This window comes from Crocodylus porosus, unplaced genomic scaffold, assembly GCF_001723895.1.
Source record: "Crocodylus porosus isolate Cpor-Errol unplaced genomic scaffold, CroPor_comp1, whole genome shotgun sequence".
NCBI classification, from domain to species: Eukaryota; Metazoa; Chordata; order Crocodylia; family Crocodylidae; genus Crocodylus; species Crocodylus porosus.
In genome coordinates, this window is record NW_017728931.1 from 14949358 (window position 1) to 14965723 (window position 16366).

Consider the following 16366-nt stretch of genomic DNA (forward strand, 5'->3'; position numbering starts at 1 on the left):
ACGTAGAATCTATTCCAGAGTCCTCCCCGCTTGCATGTGTTACCACTGGGGTCCTTCTAAACAGACACTCCCATCCCCATCCCCATCCCCTTCAGGCCACCCCAAGTTCATGCTTAACCCTGTTGTGAAGTCATAACTGTGTCTTACAATCTCGCTGTCTGCTACTCAGGAAACTATTGTGATGTCATACATTCCACAATGATTCTCATGTAGAGTCAGAAGGATGGCAATTTGGGAAGGACAAACATTAATGATCTTAATGTGTAAACTCCTGGAGACAGAAATTGTCTCTATTCTGGATTTGTATAGTGCCTCACACAATGGGCATCATGACCAGTGCTCATACATACTTCTGCAACAGATAACAAATAGATAGCACCTGATAATTAGCTACTGTCATCAAAGGAATGACCACATGCACAGGAAATATACATGATTTTTTTTTTAGAATTTGGGGTGTTGTACACTCTTATACAGTCATCTCCCTTAAGCACAGGCAAGAACATGTCAATAATGATGTTTTAAACATAGTACCAGCCCCCTCCATGGTGATGGTTTAATGCTGTTCGTGGAAAAATGTTTGCGGCATGATCATCGTTAGTCTGTAACAATATGAACATCATATGCTGCCATATATGGGCACAATCCTACAAGCTGGATCAGGGTCAATCCACATATAATTCCCATGGTCTTGGAGGCAAGTTCCACACATGAACTTGTAGGGGCAAAATTTTTAATTTTCTATTAGAAGTATGCATTATGGGGAGCTCTTTCTGAGGGAAATCTTTTTAATCAATGACAGATACTCTTAGCAGGTATCATACCAAAGTTTATGACAAATGAACTAAAAATGCATAGCAAATAGCTTTTTTCAACAAATTTAGCTTCTATTTTTTAGCCACAGAATAGCCCCTAAATTGTGATCTTTAAATAAATATCGCAAGTTTTTAATTCATTTTGAGCATTTTTCTTTGAGATTATCTGATTTGAATTGCTTACTGATGCTTGGTCAGAGACATTAAAGGATATAGGTTCTGGAATGAATAAGCATACCATGCACTTCTCACTCAGATATTTACACGTACACACGCACACACACACACAAGTTTCCAGAAAATGTGTTTATTCAGAAATTCTTTATAGCATATTCAATTGCATGGATATTTTCAGGAAGAAAATCCAAAGCAAATTAAAATTTTGAAATAATATGTGGAAAAGATATGGCAATACTGGTTCAACTCCAGTATTTTTTAAGAGATATTGGGTTGATCAATTCCCATACATTCCCCACAGTAGAATCTGAAAATTTCATAGTCCCATGATATATATATTTTAAGACAGTCAATTACAGTTATTATTTGGATGTATTTTCCATGGTACATACAGTAGTAACTTCTGGCTAACCCTGTTCTGCCACCTATCACCGTTGTTACCATGAAATCAGTCTGCTGGAAATATTTGTGTCAATAATTTATCTCATTATATGTGCATACCGGGCGTTTCAGAAATAGAAGACATAAGTGTCTCCCCCAAATACTTACAATTTAACAAAAGCAAATAAAGATCATATTGCAAGCTGACTAAAGTAAACTAAGTAATGTCAGAGAGGGCTTTTAGCAAATGACATGGATGTTTCATATCATTGTGTTGCATCTTTACTCTTTGTTGAAAATGTTTTATGATTGTTTTTGAGAGAGGCGCATACTTGATCAGTAACGTAACTAACAGGGGTAAGCAGAGCACCATCCCTGGTGGGGTGGGGAGCGAAAAATAGCAGCTTCTAAAAGTCTGGCTATAGCTTCTGCCCTATGTGCCTCCACTACCCAGGGTACCAAACTACTCAGTTATGCTTCCATACTTAATCTGTAAGTGAAGCATCCTTCAGATTTCCAACAGGCAACTAGAAGACAAGTTTACAGACACTGCTGAGAATGAATGGAATGAATTATAATTAGTTGTGTTTACAGTAGGTTTTGTGTTATTAGGAAGAATGGTGAATATACAATACACATGGAATACATTTTTAGTAAGGTCATCAAATATCCACAAAGCAGCTGATAAAAAGTGTTGCCCAGGGCTGTCAGTGGTAGATCATCCTCCACTTCTGCCACTGCAATGAAGATGTTACTGGAAAATGTAAAACACTTGTTTCTTTTCTTTCTGCTACTTATGATAGGGTATATTTGTGTGTGTGTATGCAGTATATTTAAATACTATTTCTGTTAGATATTTTGACTTGATGCCTTATATCTAGCAAGTAGTCATCTACTATATTTCTACCTGATGGGACATTATTAACTAATGATATAGGGAGTTGTCCATGTACTTTATGAGGAAAATATAATTCCCTGAGTGTTCACAGAACTAACATCCTTATAAATCACATTGCTGTCTAGCTCCTGCACAGATTGGTCACTTTTTTCCTTTGTGTGTGTGTCTGTGTGTCCCAGCTTTGTTTAGTGCTGGCAGCTATTCTTGGACCAATAAATTAAGTGATTGCAGAGAGGGTGATGTTTTTAAATGACTGGTCAAGGTATTTCCTGGAATATAATCATCATTTTCTCAAATTCTCAATAATTAGGGAAGTTTGGCCATGGCTCACACACACAAAAACAGTTTGTTTGTTGATTTCATAGCATTGCTGCATGTGAGGTACCACCTGTGAAAGATATTAGTGTTTTAATCTGGAGCCATAGATAGCAATGACATGAAGAATGACTGCTTTCCAGTTCCTAAGTGAGCATTTCATCATTTAATAGGCTCTTTTTGTCATTCATTTACTGTACTTATGAACTATGCACCTGAAATATTCATTCATCTCAGCCTGGTTTCTCTTGACAAATTATTATGTATTAATGGGACAAAAAATTGTAACTCTGAACCTCTTGCATTGCATCTCTATAATAAAACTGTCTTGAAACTTTCCTATAGAGACACAAAACTATTGGATCTCTATAATTGACTGCTTTAGGGTAGAACAAAGATTGATAGATGTGGTTAATCTTTCATCACAATACTGAAAGCATCTCAGCCTGTCTGGCAAATATCCTGTATTTTTAATTGTACTCAGACAGGAAAAAATACAAGGTATTTATAAGAACTCACTGAACAGTTGAATGTGAACAACTCATTCAATACATACAGTAGGAGTCTGGGCTGCATTGTGGCATCAAAGTTTTGTTCAGGGCACCTCTCAAGGCAATATGGATGTGACATAGAAGCCTTCTCTACCAGTCCTAGGATGGCCATTGTTTTCTGAAGCTATTCCCAGACATCTAGCCCCAAATGGTATTATTATATATGCACTGCCAGTTACAGAGGGAGGGTGAGACCTAAGCTAGGTTCCCCTTTTGGAAACCCCCTTGCAGTCTGTAAATGTCATGCTCAGTCTTTAACACAGGCCATACCTGCAGCTGGAGTCCTGTGCACAGCCCAGTGACTCGGCATGCTTAAGGTTACCTCCTTTTGGTGAAGCTGTTATGCAGATCAGGTTTCCAACCCAATCTGGGGACGAAGATCTGTTCTTAGTGGTAGAAGATAACAGAACAAGGAGCAATGATCTCAAGTTGCAGAAAGGGCATTTTAGCTTAGATATCAAGAAGAACTTTCTCACTAGGAGGGTAGTAAAGTACTGGAACAGGTTACCCAGAGAGGTTGTGGAATCTCCATCCTTGGAGGTTTTTAAAAGCCAACTAAACAAAGCCTTGGCTGGGATGATCTAGTTGGAGCTGGTCCTGCTTTGAGCAGGGTTTTGGACTACATAACTTCCTGAGGTCCCTTCCAACCCCAATTTTCTATGATTTGATGATCTCTCTCTCCCTGCCCCCAATCCCAGGCTGTCCAAATGAGAATTGGACAGGTGACAACCTTAAGACACTGTGTGTCTTTCAGACTAATTCATTTTGCACTGAGTATCACCTTTCGCCTACACATGCCCCCTGTTTAAGATACCAGGAGGTAGCATGGCATAGGAGTCACCATACTGTGTCTAGCTGTGTGAAAATTCCCCCACCAAATAAAAGAGCTCGGGAAGCTGGATCTGTGCCCCCTTACCCTTGCTCTATACCAGCAGGCTCCATCCATGCTGCATCCCAATTCACTGAGCATACCCCCAGTCCAACCCCATAGCAGCAGTATGCAGCCTGTACAGCTGACTGGAGGCTGGGCTAGGGCTGTGCTCAGTGTCCCAGGTTAGGGTAGGGATGGAGCATGCCAGTGTGAAACAAGGTAGGCAGGAGCATAGCAAGGAATTAGAGGCTGGTGCAGAGCAAGTGGAGTAGAGGCTAGTAGGAGCCACGGGGAACAGAGGCTAGGGGGAGGAGGGAGGATAGTCTGGGGGGCAAGCAGAGGCTGGAGGGGAAGGGGGAAGCAGAGGCTGAGGGAGGAGGGGAAAAGGAGCAGCAGAGGCTGGGGGGAGAAGAAGGGGCCCAAGGATTTGGGGGTAGGGGGCAGGAGTGGTAAGGGGCAGGTGTAACCAGGGAGCAAGCTGCTTGGCATCCTTACATCACCTACCCCTCATAGCCTGCACCTCTGAAGCTGTAGGGGGGGCGGGGGAATGAAACATGAATCTCCAATAATTAGATTCCATGCATGGAAAACTATAACAAATGTATACATTTTCCATGTATAGAATCTAATTATTAGGTGGTCGTCTTAGGTTCAGGGTCATCTAGGATTCAGATACATGTGGTATATCTGATCAAACTGTGGTCTGGTTTTATATATTTACCATTCCAAAAGCATTTTTTGGAACTGTTTGCTGTGTGGATTGATCCCAGATGCTCTGAACTTGAGCAGTGTGCTTTGCTTGGGATTTGTTGGATAAGCCACATAGTATTGTTTTTGCATTCCAGCATAAATACTGACAGTTACTCCACACTTGCTATTCTATCAATAGTTGTGTCAATAAATTGGTCACTGAAAGTTAATATAAAGAAGGAACAACTATGATCAAACACAATTCACTCAATATTCTCATCAAATCTGTACTGTACCACTCTCTAAAATTTATCTGATAGGTGAACGAGCCACTAATAGATTTATATTAAGGAGAAGATTGACTAAAGCACGTAAGAAGGAAGCTGTAGCCTGTAGTTATAATACAGTGCTCTGGTTTGCTGTGCAACTAATCCACCTTGCTCATATACTTTATTTTGTTTCTAATCCTATGAAGCCAACTGCCTGCAAAAGTTGATTGTAGTGGTGTTCCTTTAATCCACCTCACATAGAGAAATGCTGTTTTATGCATTCAGGTTGACATTTTTAGAAGTGATGAGTAATTTAGCTCTTACATTTTTAGGTGTCCAATCCAAGACATGTAAAGGAATGTTGTTTTCAGAGAATGAGTGTGCACACTTTCTAAACATTGGACAATTTCAAAACTTTTAATGGTGGACACCCCAAGAATTGAGGCACCAAAAATTCCTACTCACTTTTGACAACATTGGCCTATATTGCAACAATACTTGACCATCTCAAAAAAAATTACAAGTTTATAACCAGAATTTAGCGTGACATCTAGAAGTACACTTCCCTCTACTGCATCCTTGAGGAGTAAACAGCATTCAAGAATCCTCGTCTCTAAAATCCAGTTGAAATTCTGCAGGACATGGTAGGTCAGCAATGAAATGATGCAGTTGGTCTGAATGAGCTCCAAAAATGTCCCTCTTTCCAGCACTCACGAGTCATATTTGCCACTCAGACCTTCTTATTGTTTCTTACTATAAATCACAAGGAAAAATGGCAGTTTTTTATCAGAATCCTCAAGGGAAGATATTCAGAAGAAATAAAGGAAAAATTAATTGGATGAGTTGTGATATATTAGATGTGAAAGGAAAGATAACTCTCCTGGTATAATAGTTATTGTTTGAACCTTACATATATGTATGTACACATGGGATATAAGTTATAGAAAGCTATTTTCACATAAGTAAGGCATGATACATAATACTGTATGTCATTATAAGGATATGGTTTCAGAGATGGAAAAGATATGATGGAGAGCCACCAAACACCTCTGATAGTGGGCTGGGCCATGAATTACCAAGCAAGATTAGCTAAAATTAGGAAAGTTAGCTCATAAGGGACTCCCCAGAGACATGCTCAAGACAATCTTCAAATTAAAGGAACCAGGTGAATGAAACCACTTAATCATTTAAAGATAGTTACGAACTCAAAATGTATGGATTGAGGATGGCAAAGGGATGAGTCAGAGCTGATAAGCAGTTTCAGCACATTTATTTTGTGTCACTGAAATATAAAAGAAACAGCTGAAGTCAAAAGCAGCAAGTCATCAGTTTAAAAGGGAGCTAGTTTGTTTTGTTTTCTGAAGGATTTTTGAGATTACAGCATTAGCTGCATAGTTGTAGTTATAATGATAAGTTCTTGGGTGATTAGTATTTATTAGGGTTGTAAGGGCAAACCTCAGTGGACCATATGGTATTTTTACAAGGCTGTTTCCATGGAAAAAAATGGCACAAAATTGTATTAACTTTTCACAGATTGATGAAGAAACAAACAGTGTCAATAGAGATGTCTATTTGTTTAAGAAAGGTTGAGAGGTAGCTTCTTAGTAGGGATGGATGAACTTGTTCTTAATTTTGAACCCACTTTGAACATCACAATTCTGAAGGTTTGAACTCGTCTGTTTAAGTTCTGCTAAGTGACTGGGGAAAGAAGACAGGGAGAAAAAAACAACTAACAACAGGGTGAAAAGTTGAACAGAGTGAAGACAGAATGAAAAACAAGCTAGAGACACGCTAAAAAAAAAAAAACAAAGAGGGGAAGGGAAAAGTCTAGCAGCCAGTTAAATTCAGTGGCCTGTGCTGCTTATGGCGAGAGGAAAAGGGATAGGGTGTTAACCATTTGATGTACAGGTTGGGCCACACCATCTGTTAAGGATGCTTTTTCTCTGGTTGTAACCCCTTTAATCTCGGTGAGTATTGTAATCTGAATGAATGTATTTCAAGTTTAATTCAGTGCATCTAATGTAACAAAATGCATTTACTTCTGAAGTTAATGTATTTCAGAAATAAGATGATTAAAATTGAACACTTGCTGTCTTAAGGCAAGTTAAGCAATTATCATGATAAAAATCTGATCGGCCCAGTGCAAAAAAAAAGCAATTTAATATATAATAATGTTAATTTGCATGCTATTTTTTAGAAATATAACTAATTGTAAACTTACAGCACATGATGTTCTATCATACTGAGGTCAGAGAAGGAGAGTGCATGGGTGTGTATTTGCAGCCGTCCTGTTTTTTAACATGGTTTTTTAATCCAAACAAAACAATCACTATTTGGGTAACTGAACAAATGCAAAAGAGAAATCAACACTCTTGATTTTACACAAAAGAAGGACCAAACCACACAGGTCTTTGAGCTACTCAAGATCTGCCTCCCCATAAGCATCATTTTCAACTTGTAATTCTGACAATCAGAATGACACTTTTGGGATTTCCAGGGATATAACTAAAACCGTGTCCATACTAGGAAAAGAGGTTTGTTTTAACTGATGTGAGATAAGATGTATTATCCAACATGGGTTAAAAGGGAAGCGTAGTTTTGACACAATTTAGTGGGTCAAGATAAACCCTATAAGAATTGTAAATCAGAATGTCTACACTAGGATTTAAATGCATGTTAGCTAACAGCTAAGTGTTACATTCCCAAGCCCTGGAATGTTTTAAAGCATTAGGAACACACCTTTCTTTGCAAGCAAGGTTATGGCCTAAGAGAACATGTTCTTTCACGAAGTCAGAAAACAAATCATTTGTCTCAGTTATTGAGACCCTGTGTTCTGTGACATGAGTGAAACTAGAAAACAAAGAGAAGTGAAAACACATCTTAGGGCTGTGGTCAATCATTTATCTGTAACTTTGCACAGCACCTTGAAAATGAGTCTCTCAGTCTCCACAGGAAATAGAATTGCAGACTGCAATTCTTTTGCACCTGTGAATTTAAACAGATTAGTTTTCAGGTCAGTTCCCCATAAGTGTAGTTCAGGGAGGTGGTTTTACCTTTACATTACCCTGAGGGAACTACTGTTTGGTATCCATCCATCATTGTATCAGCTGGCCTTGGTTATTCTTACAGTCAATGTTTGCTATCCAGAGTTTTCAGTTGAAACTACTGAGGCCATCAGACACAGCTGTGCATTTCTATGAAATTACTTCATTGCAGGTCACAGACAATATGGTATAGCCCAAGCCAAAGACCCACCTTCAAGACAGGAAGACCTAGATTATTGCACCTGCAGAAATGCCCTGGCTGTGGGTTTTGCTTATTGTAAAATAAAAATAACAATAGAAAATGAAGGGCCTTAACCTTGAACATTTATTGATTGCTAATATATAGTCTATGACATCAGCAGCAGCAAATCATTCTGCTTCATTCGTGTCTCAAGTGCTAATGTGTTTAATTAAATAACAACAAATATGGGCCAGGGTCCATTTTCTCACAGTGATTACTCCAGCCATTGGTTTTGTCACACATCTATGGCCTCAGCTCAGCAAAATACTTGATTTAGTATGTGGTGTTTCTGAACTGGGGCCTATAGTAGAGATATTCAAAGGTAATTTGGGTGCCTTATTTCCATTGAGATCTGAGGGAATAAAGTGCCCAAGTAGAAATTAGCTGCATAAATATCTTTGAAGAACTGAGCCTGTATGATTTATATTGGAAATAATCAGTTTTCATTTAGGACATTTTACAATGATTATCATTGGATGACACAGAAACTAAATTTTAAAAGTTGTAAAATTATTTAACTTCAGTGTGAGGTGTCCTTCCTCTGAGCCACTCTGGAACAAATCTTATGTCTCGGTACAAGATGTTATAGGGACTGGAATTCCTGCTAACTTAACAATGGTACATCTCGGCTCCATAGGCAGAATCAGGTTGTTAAAAAGGGGCTGCAGGCAGGCTGCATGGGCAGACCACCCCACAGGAGCAGCAGCAAGGGACTCTAAGCACCTACATGAAGATCTGGGCTCAACTGGGGATAGCAGTCATGGCAGATAGGTTCCTGTCCTCATGCCTGCTCCTGAGCTGGTGAAGAATGCCTGGTGGGATCCAGCAGGAAGGAGGCATACACTTGCTGCTGATGGTGCTGCTGTCCCTGGCTAAGCCCAGCTCCCAAGCAGCCTGGCTAGAATGGGGTAGGAGCAGGTTTGGAGATACCCCCCTCCCCTTCCCCTGGGGTAGCTGGAGACAGTGGGCACAGTGACAGTGGGAGAGGACAGTTGTAAAGAGTGGGGGCAGGGGGATTTCTTACCTGCTTCAGGGACTTAAAGTTCTGTGCTGCTGCTCCTGCAGCATGGTCCAAAAGGGGGTGTGACCACACCACTGCACCCCCTTCTGGATCTGACCTAAACAGGTCCATTCAGGATATAGCAAAATTCCCCCAAAAGAAAGAATGCAGCTGGGAAAGCTTTCTTACTTGAAAACAAAGGAACATTTATTAAGGGAACAGCCTGACCCAGTTTATTCATGTACATATAGGTAAGTTGATTTAAACTAGAAAGTGGTCCTATCTCTTAGTTGTTCATCCATATAATAAAATCCTAAGAACTAGACACATTTTTTTCCCTGCTGAAAAGACCTGCAATACTGGGATAGTTTAGAGGTTTATTGATGCTAAGTTCGAAATGTCACATGGATCTGCAGGAATCCCAACACGATAGTTATTGAGGTGCCAAAGGTCAGAACTCTGGAGCATCCCCCAGATATTTTTATTCAGGAGAATTCAGAGAACCTGTCTGCACTAACCCAAACATTGGCCTTTACCTTCAGGACAGGAAGACCTATATCCAGAAAAGTATTTATGTGTTTAATTCCCATTAATTGAAAAGAGAATTCAATACCTTAGCCTCTCTCCAGATCTGGGCCTAACACCATGCAAGAGTTTGAAAAAAATACACTACATTTAGGAAGGAAATTGTGATTAAAGCAGTGACCTGGGTCTTAGGAGAACTGGGTCCAGTTCCTGATAGTCCCATAGACCCCAACCTGTGGGTTGCAACCCAAAAATGGGTTACAAGAATATATGAAAGGGTCGTGAAAAATCTTTTAAAATGGATTCTCCTTTAAAGGAGAAAAACATGGGAAATTGTGGTTTTTCCTTTGCAGGCTGGCAGAGTCCCAGCCTCTGAGAAGCTGCTTCACACTTCCCATGCTCCACACACACCCCATGCTGCCCCACACGTCCATCCAATGACCCACACACTGGGAACCTGGGGACAGGGGGCAGCTGATTGGGAGTGAGGGGCACTGGGTCAGGACTAGTCATTGATGTTCACAAATGGCTCCTGGTACAAAAAAGGTTGACATAGACTACCCGTCTAGCTCTGCACCTCAACCCCTCATTTACAAAATGGAGATAATACACTGTCTTTTCCAATGTCTATTTATATTATAAACTCTTATGACAGGTATTCACAGTGCTGTGAACAATGGGGATGCATCCTCAGAGGGGCCTCTTGATGAGACAGTTAACAAAATGACAGTAAATTACAGAATGTGCACAGTTAAGTACAACACTGCAGCAAGGCTGATGAGCACCAAGAGCTACAGAGCAATCTGTAGCAGTGGCCCCAGATCATGTCAACAAAAATTTCAATTCTTTGAGTAGGTCCAATAGGCTCATCTTTTGCAGTTTGAAGGGAGCTGAACAGGAGTTTATAAGGAGCATTCTGCTTAATCCAAGGCAGTTTTGTTTTGGATAAGGGCCATGTGTTTCAAGAGAACTCCCCAGACTTGCCTTTAAGTAGAGCACACCTTGCTGATATGGCAAGCAGGTGGCCCTGTCTTCCTGTACACGTGACTAAAACCAGCAGGGCTGCTGGCTCAGTGACCGCAAGGCCTCAGAAAAGGAAGCAGAAGCCAAAATGGGAGCTGGAGAAGGGAAGAAGCATATGTGTGTGACAGAAATTGGTTCAGAACACTCTCAGGGAGGCAAAAAGACCTGTGTGTGTATGTGCGGCTGTGTCTGTTGGCAGGCATAATGCTTTTTCTTATTTTTTTTTTTTGAGCCTCGTAAGAAAAGGAAGGCAAGATTTTAGCAGAATCCTATTGCAAAGCATGTATTTCTTCCCTCTCCTCCCCTGACAAATCCCCAAGGTCAACATTGTAATAAACAGCAGGAAGGGCCCAATTTTCTGCACCTGTGGCCTTGTTTGTCTATACATTTCTATAGGTGAATGAACGCTGGGGACAGAGAAAGGAAGTGAATTCAATGGACTGGTTTAAAAAAACTCAGCATGCTAATCAGCAGGCAGTCAGGTAAAATAGCTTTAAAACCCTGTTAAAATAGGCCAGTAGTTAGGCAGGGTATACAGCTACAGTGCATACAGCGTGGAGTTTTTTGAGGGGGTGTAAGAAAATGGCATTGTTAAAAAAAGAGCCTCTAGTCAAGTAACCCATTATTTGTGAAACAAACCCCTGCACCTGAAATCTCTTACTCAAAACAGCAGAAGAATGATTTTATTTTCCTAATCTCTTTTTCCATCATATGAAGTTTAGTGCTGACAAAAGGTACCAGACTGACAGTTATGGAAAATGTCTTTCTCTATAGAAAGGTACTGGCTTGGATGGTGGTAGTGAGTCAGCTTCTCTGTAGTGACTCTGAATGAAAGCACTGCCCAATACTTGGATTTGGGGATGAGTTAGCCAGCAAGGCTATTGGCCACAGCCAATAAAGGATGATGCTTTGTGCTGTAGAAACTTCATTTTATAAGAGTTGCAAAAAGAAATCACATTTATATTTAATTTTTTTCATTGCCTTGTCTTAAATGCCAATAGTAGCATGCAAATACTTTGAGATCTGACCCTCTCCTGGCATTTCACTCCCTGGATGATGGAAATACCATGAAAAGACCAGACCTCATGTTGTTATGGCTCCCTGAAGAGTTTTTTTTAAAGCCAGTTAAAAATATAAACACAAATGCAAATGCCAAACTATTTGCCTCTATTTGGGCTTGCCGTTGGGTTATTTCTGGCTTCATTATTTATTCAAGTCTCTGCTGAAAAGCTGTAGTATCCTAACACCTGAGTACATGCACTCTCTCACTGCTGCAGAAAGGCAAAGTTAGCTGCTGAAGTGCTTGTGATGTTAATTTATTTGCAGCATGGAAAATTAGGCCCGAAACAGAAAAAGGGCCTCACTCTTAGCAGAGACACGGAGCCAAGTTTATTCCTGGTGCTACTTCACTGAGGTCAGCAGAGTTATACCAGGGACACACCCTGTGTGGTTGCTTGCTTTACTCTTCTTTTTTTTTTTAAGTTGGCATTAAAGTGTCCCCTCTGAAAATATGAAACTGCAGAGGAAAGATCACCAGTGCAGGTAAAAGTGTTTGAAACACCAAGATCAATAGTACTTAATTTAAAAGTAGGCTGCCAAAGTTATATATAAAGTACTGATAATTAAGGTTCTTAACTAGACATTTAACATAGACTTGAGGAGAGTCCCTTGCTAAATGGAGCTATCTGGGGAAAAAAGGTAAAACTTGCTAAGGTTTTCATTTGTGATTTTTTTGTGTTCAAAAATTTGGGTAGCAGCAAAACTGGTCCAAATAGTTTGACTAAACACATTTATTTACTGTGATATAAGTGTACTTAATATCAAATACAAATGTTTAGCATAGGATGGGTTTATTTAACCCACTTTTGCATTCCATTTTCAACCCCAAATATCAGTTAATACCAGATATTGTCAATTTTTTTTTTCAAGTTATGGGAAATATTCAGTGGGTTCATAAAGCCAGAGAAAGTAAAAAATCACCTATTTTTTGTGTGATATGTATTATGCTACATGCTTTAACTTAACAGTTCCCAAACTGTAGGTTGTGACCCCAACTAGGGTTGCAACATCAGCATATGGGGTCTCAGCATGGCGCTCTCTCCTGCACCAGGTCCTGCCCACTGGGCTGCAGAGGTGCAGGGGACGGCCAGTAGGGTAGGGAGGAGACAGGGACAGGGGGGCTGGGGAGCCAGGCTCCACACTCTGGCCTTAGCAGCTGCTGCTGCTTCCTGTGGGTGGCAGCCGGGGCTTAGGAGCTGCTCAGGGGAGGGGGCAGGGGGCTGTGGGCACTGGCCCTTGGTTATCTGGGGAGAGAATTGCTCTAACTGCTGATTTAAACACATCTGAGGGGCAGAAATTCCTGAGTTTTAACCAGAATTCAGACTCTGTGGGCACGCTACTACACAAAACATTTGTTGCAGATCTGACTGATTAGCTCTGCAATAAAACGTCAACATCTACATGTGCAGTGCTGTTAGGCTGCAGTAAACTAATAAACTCTGCCATAGGATGGTACTGCCTGACACAAGTACTATCCTACATAGATTTATGTACCCCACTGCAACATATGTAGAAGCTGATGGGGCTGGCTCAGGTACAAGGGTGCTTCAGTGCGGGGGCTGCCTGCCAGCTAGTTTTGTACTGTAGCACCCTCGTGCCCCAGCCAGCCCCTCCGCAACACGTTGAGCTGGGGGCGCAGCCCTGTGCTGGCAGGATGACCCCTGGGGACCCTGCCAGCTGTGGCTGTTGTGTCCCAGCTCAATATACTGGGCTGCAGCCCCAGGCACATGTGCAAATGCTGCGCCAGCGAGCAATAAACTCCAGTGCAAACTGTGCCAGAGTTTATTGTGTTGAATTAATTTTGCATGTGGATGCACTCTCACTGAGTAGCCTCGTGTACGTCATTTAACTTCTATCTGCCTCAGCTTGTCCATCTGTAAATTGAGGAAAAATCTGTATTACTGACCAGAGAAGAGTGTTGAATTTCACAATGTCAGAGGACCTATATATGTGCCAAGAATTATAATGTGTGACCATATTCCTTGTGAAAAATAATTCACCAATAAACAGAGTAGCATTCCGTATTAGCTCCTCACCGTTCCCTATAAGCTGCTTGCCTACTTTTTACTTCTGTCTTTACATACAGCCTAATTCGTTGCAGCCTTTCCCCAGTATTTCCTTCAGCATGAACATCTACACTGCCTTTAAGAGTGAAGCAATAGCCAGTAATAACAGTAACATAATAGCTGAATGTTAGAAAAACCCAGATATATGACAAACAGCACTGCCTTTGTAGCAGTACAGTTAATGGTGTATTAGCAGAAATTATATTCAGTGATACCTGAATCAGCTGTGGAAATTACTTTTGAATAGCAATGTGTATTATTAATAGTTTTAGTGATTGTTGTTAATAATCCTACTAGTGGCTCCGGTATATTGCATATGCCTTAACAATATTACTTCTATGTATCTCTAGCATTCATAGCCAATCATCTCAAAATACTTTGCAGATAAAAACTAATTAAAGGACTGGTTCATTCACTGCTGACAGCAAGTACCTCTGAAATGGATTGGCATAAGTCTTTATCAGTCTATAACAAAGCTAGTGTATTTATTTACCTCAGAGCAGGAAATGAAGACTACTTTCCATAGTATATTTCTGCACTTTCAAAAAAAGAGTAAGCATCATCTCCTACTGTGATGATATACAACATATAATGTGGTGAGCTCTTGTTTTTTTCAAGATATTAGGATTTTTTAAGTTTCCTAAAGCTTCAGTCCCTAGAGTCATGTGAGTATGTAATAATCTTATTTCTAATAGAAGAAGTAAGTACCCTGTAGTTCAGTGGTGGAATCCTTGTCTACCATACAGGATTCCTGGGTTCAGTTCCTAGACAGTTATACAACTACAGCCATGAAGGCACCAAACATCTGGACTCAGTCTGATCTTTGGATTCTTAGTGGCCTAAAGGAAGGATGGATGGTCTGGGCACCCTCCACCCCTCCAAAAAGTCTTGCCCAGGCATATGCATCAAAGGTCTGGGTGGCCCTCATGCATGATCCAGGAGGATTGAAGGTTGCCACATTTTCAATAGAAACAAAGGTTTTCTTCCTCAGGCTTGTATGAAGAGCTTACAAGCATCATCTGGGTTTACCTGACAAGTTTAAAACTTACAAGGAAAATAAAATCAGTCAAATATGTTCTAACATATGCTTTAAAAATACATGATTGTTTGAATGCTTAAAATTGGTGGTATTCTGTTGATGGAAAAAATTATAAATTGGCATATTAGTGGAGGATACAGAGGTACTCTGAGAATGTAGTCTTCCAATTTCTTTATCAAAAACTGGTAATTCATATTTCAAAGCTGGTGAAACAATAATAATGGTTTATTCTGAAAATAAAGCCATGAAGGACACAATTCTATTCCCACTGATTTTAGTGTGTGTTGTGTATTGACAGACTAGAGGCAGGGACTGGCCTAACATTTTGCCCAGCATCAGAGTTTTCCAAAGTTTAAGCTATTCTTATCCCATACTTTTATCTCCAGAGTTTATACTATTTTAATAATAAATGTTATTTCTTAATACTATTCTTATGTGCTACTTCAGATGCGGATCTCTGATTGCAAGTTCTAAATAATATCTCAGGGTACTGAAGAAGTCAGGGAAAGGTGGACACTATTTATGAATATCATACGCATGTATGCTGTGATGTAATTAGATATATAGCTAAACAAGGGATTGGTGGGGTTTTCATTTGTATAAGAGACTTATACAAATGAAGGAAAAAAAGGAAAAAAAGGTGCTAAAAAGACTTGCTTCAGTAGGTGGCACTATTCCCTCTGCATCAATGCTAAACCAATGGCCTAACATGGTGGTATGGGGTTAATGTGCTTTGGAGGTGCTGTCTTTCAGATGAGATGTAAAGCACGGAATCTTATCAGTTTTGATTATTAAATACCCCATGGCACATTGTGCAGGACTTAAGTGAGTTGGCTCTATGTCTTGGCCAAATTCCAGTATAGGTAATTATATTCTACCTAACAAAATTCCTCCCTCCCTTCACTTTAAATTGATAAGATATTATTTTATTTTCTTACATTATGTCCCTTAACTGTTGCATAATTGCGTAGTGCTGTTACAATAGAAGCTGTGTTCCAGATCAGAATGGCTGCAAAATGATGGGTGAAACATTCCCTAACTGTATACAGTATGTAATTATTGTACTGTCTTCTGCTTGCAAAAAGGCCTTTTATAAATTAGCCCAGTAATAATTATAATGTGACTGCCAATTTAATGCATGTTTAGAACAGGCATATTTTTTCCTGTAGAATAGATAGATAATATACTTGTAGGAATAGACCATCCAGTAGCCACATTAATTCCATCGTATGCAATTCATTAGTGGGATATGTAAATATGCAATAGAGTTTTGTCACTAAAAACTAACATATGGTAATATAATTTTATCAGTTGCACATTGGTTTCACTTTGGACTGTGAATGAAACTGGATAGTATTTGTAAAGGACTGCTGCTGCTTCTGCTGCTGCTCCTTTATAGCTA

At 40.0% G+C, this 16366-nt stretch overlaps 1 protein-coding gene and 1 long non-coding RNA gene across 2 annotated transcripts in view; both read left to right on the plus strand.

The window, feature by feature from the left end:
- LOC109316305 overlaps window positions 1-14793 on the plus strand; it is a 21533-nt gene extending 6740 nt beyond the window's left edge. Inside the window, exon 3 of the long non-coding RNA XR_002102802.1 lies at window positions 14631-14793. This is a non-coding gene — a long non-coding RNA (uncharacterized LOC109316305). The remainder of the gene's footprint in view (window positions 1-14630) is intronic.
- Window positions 1-16366, plus strand: part of LOC109316304 (potassium voltage-gated channel subfamily KQT member 1-like) — a 311290-nt gene that overhangs the window by 59308 nt on the left and 235616 nt on the right. The window lies entirely within an intron of this gene.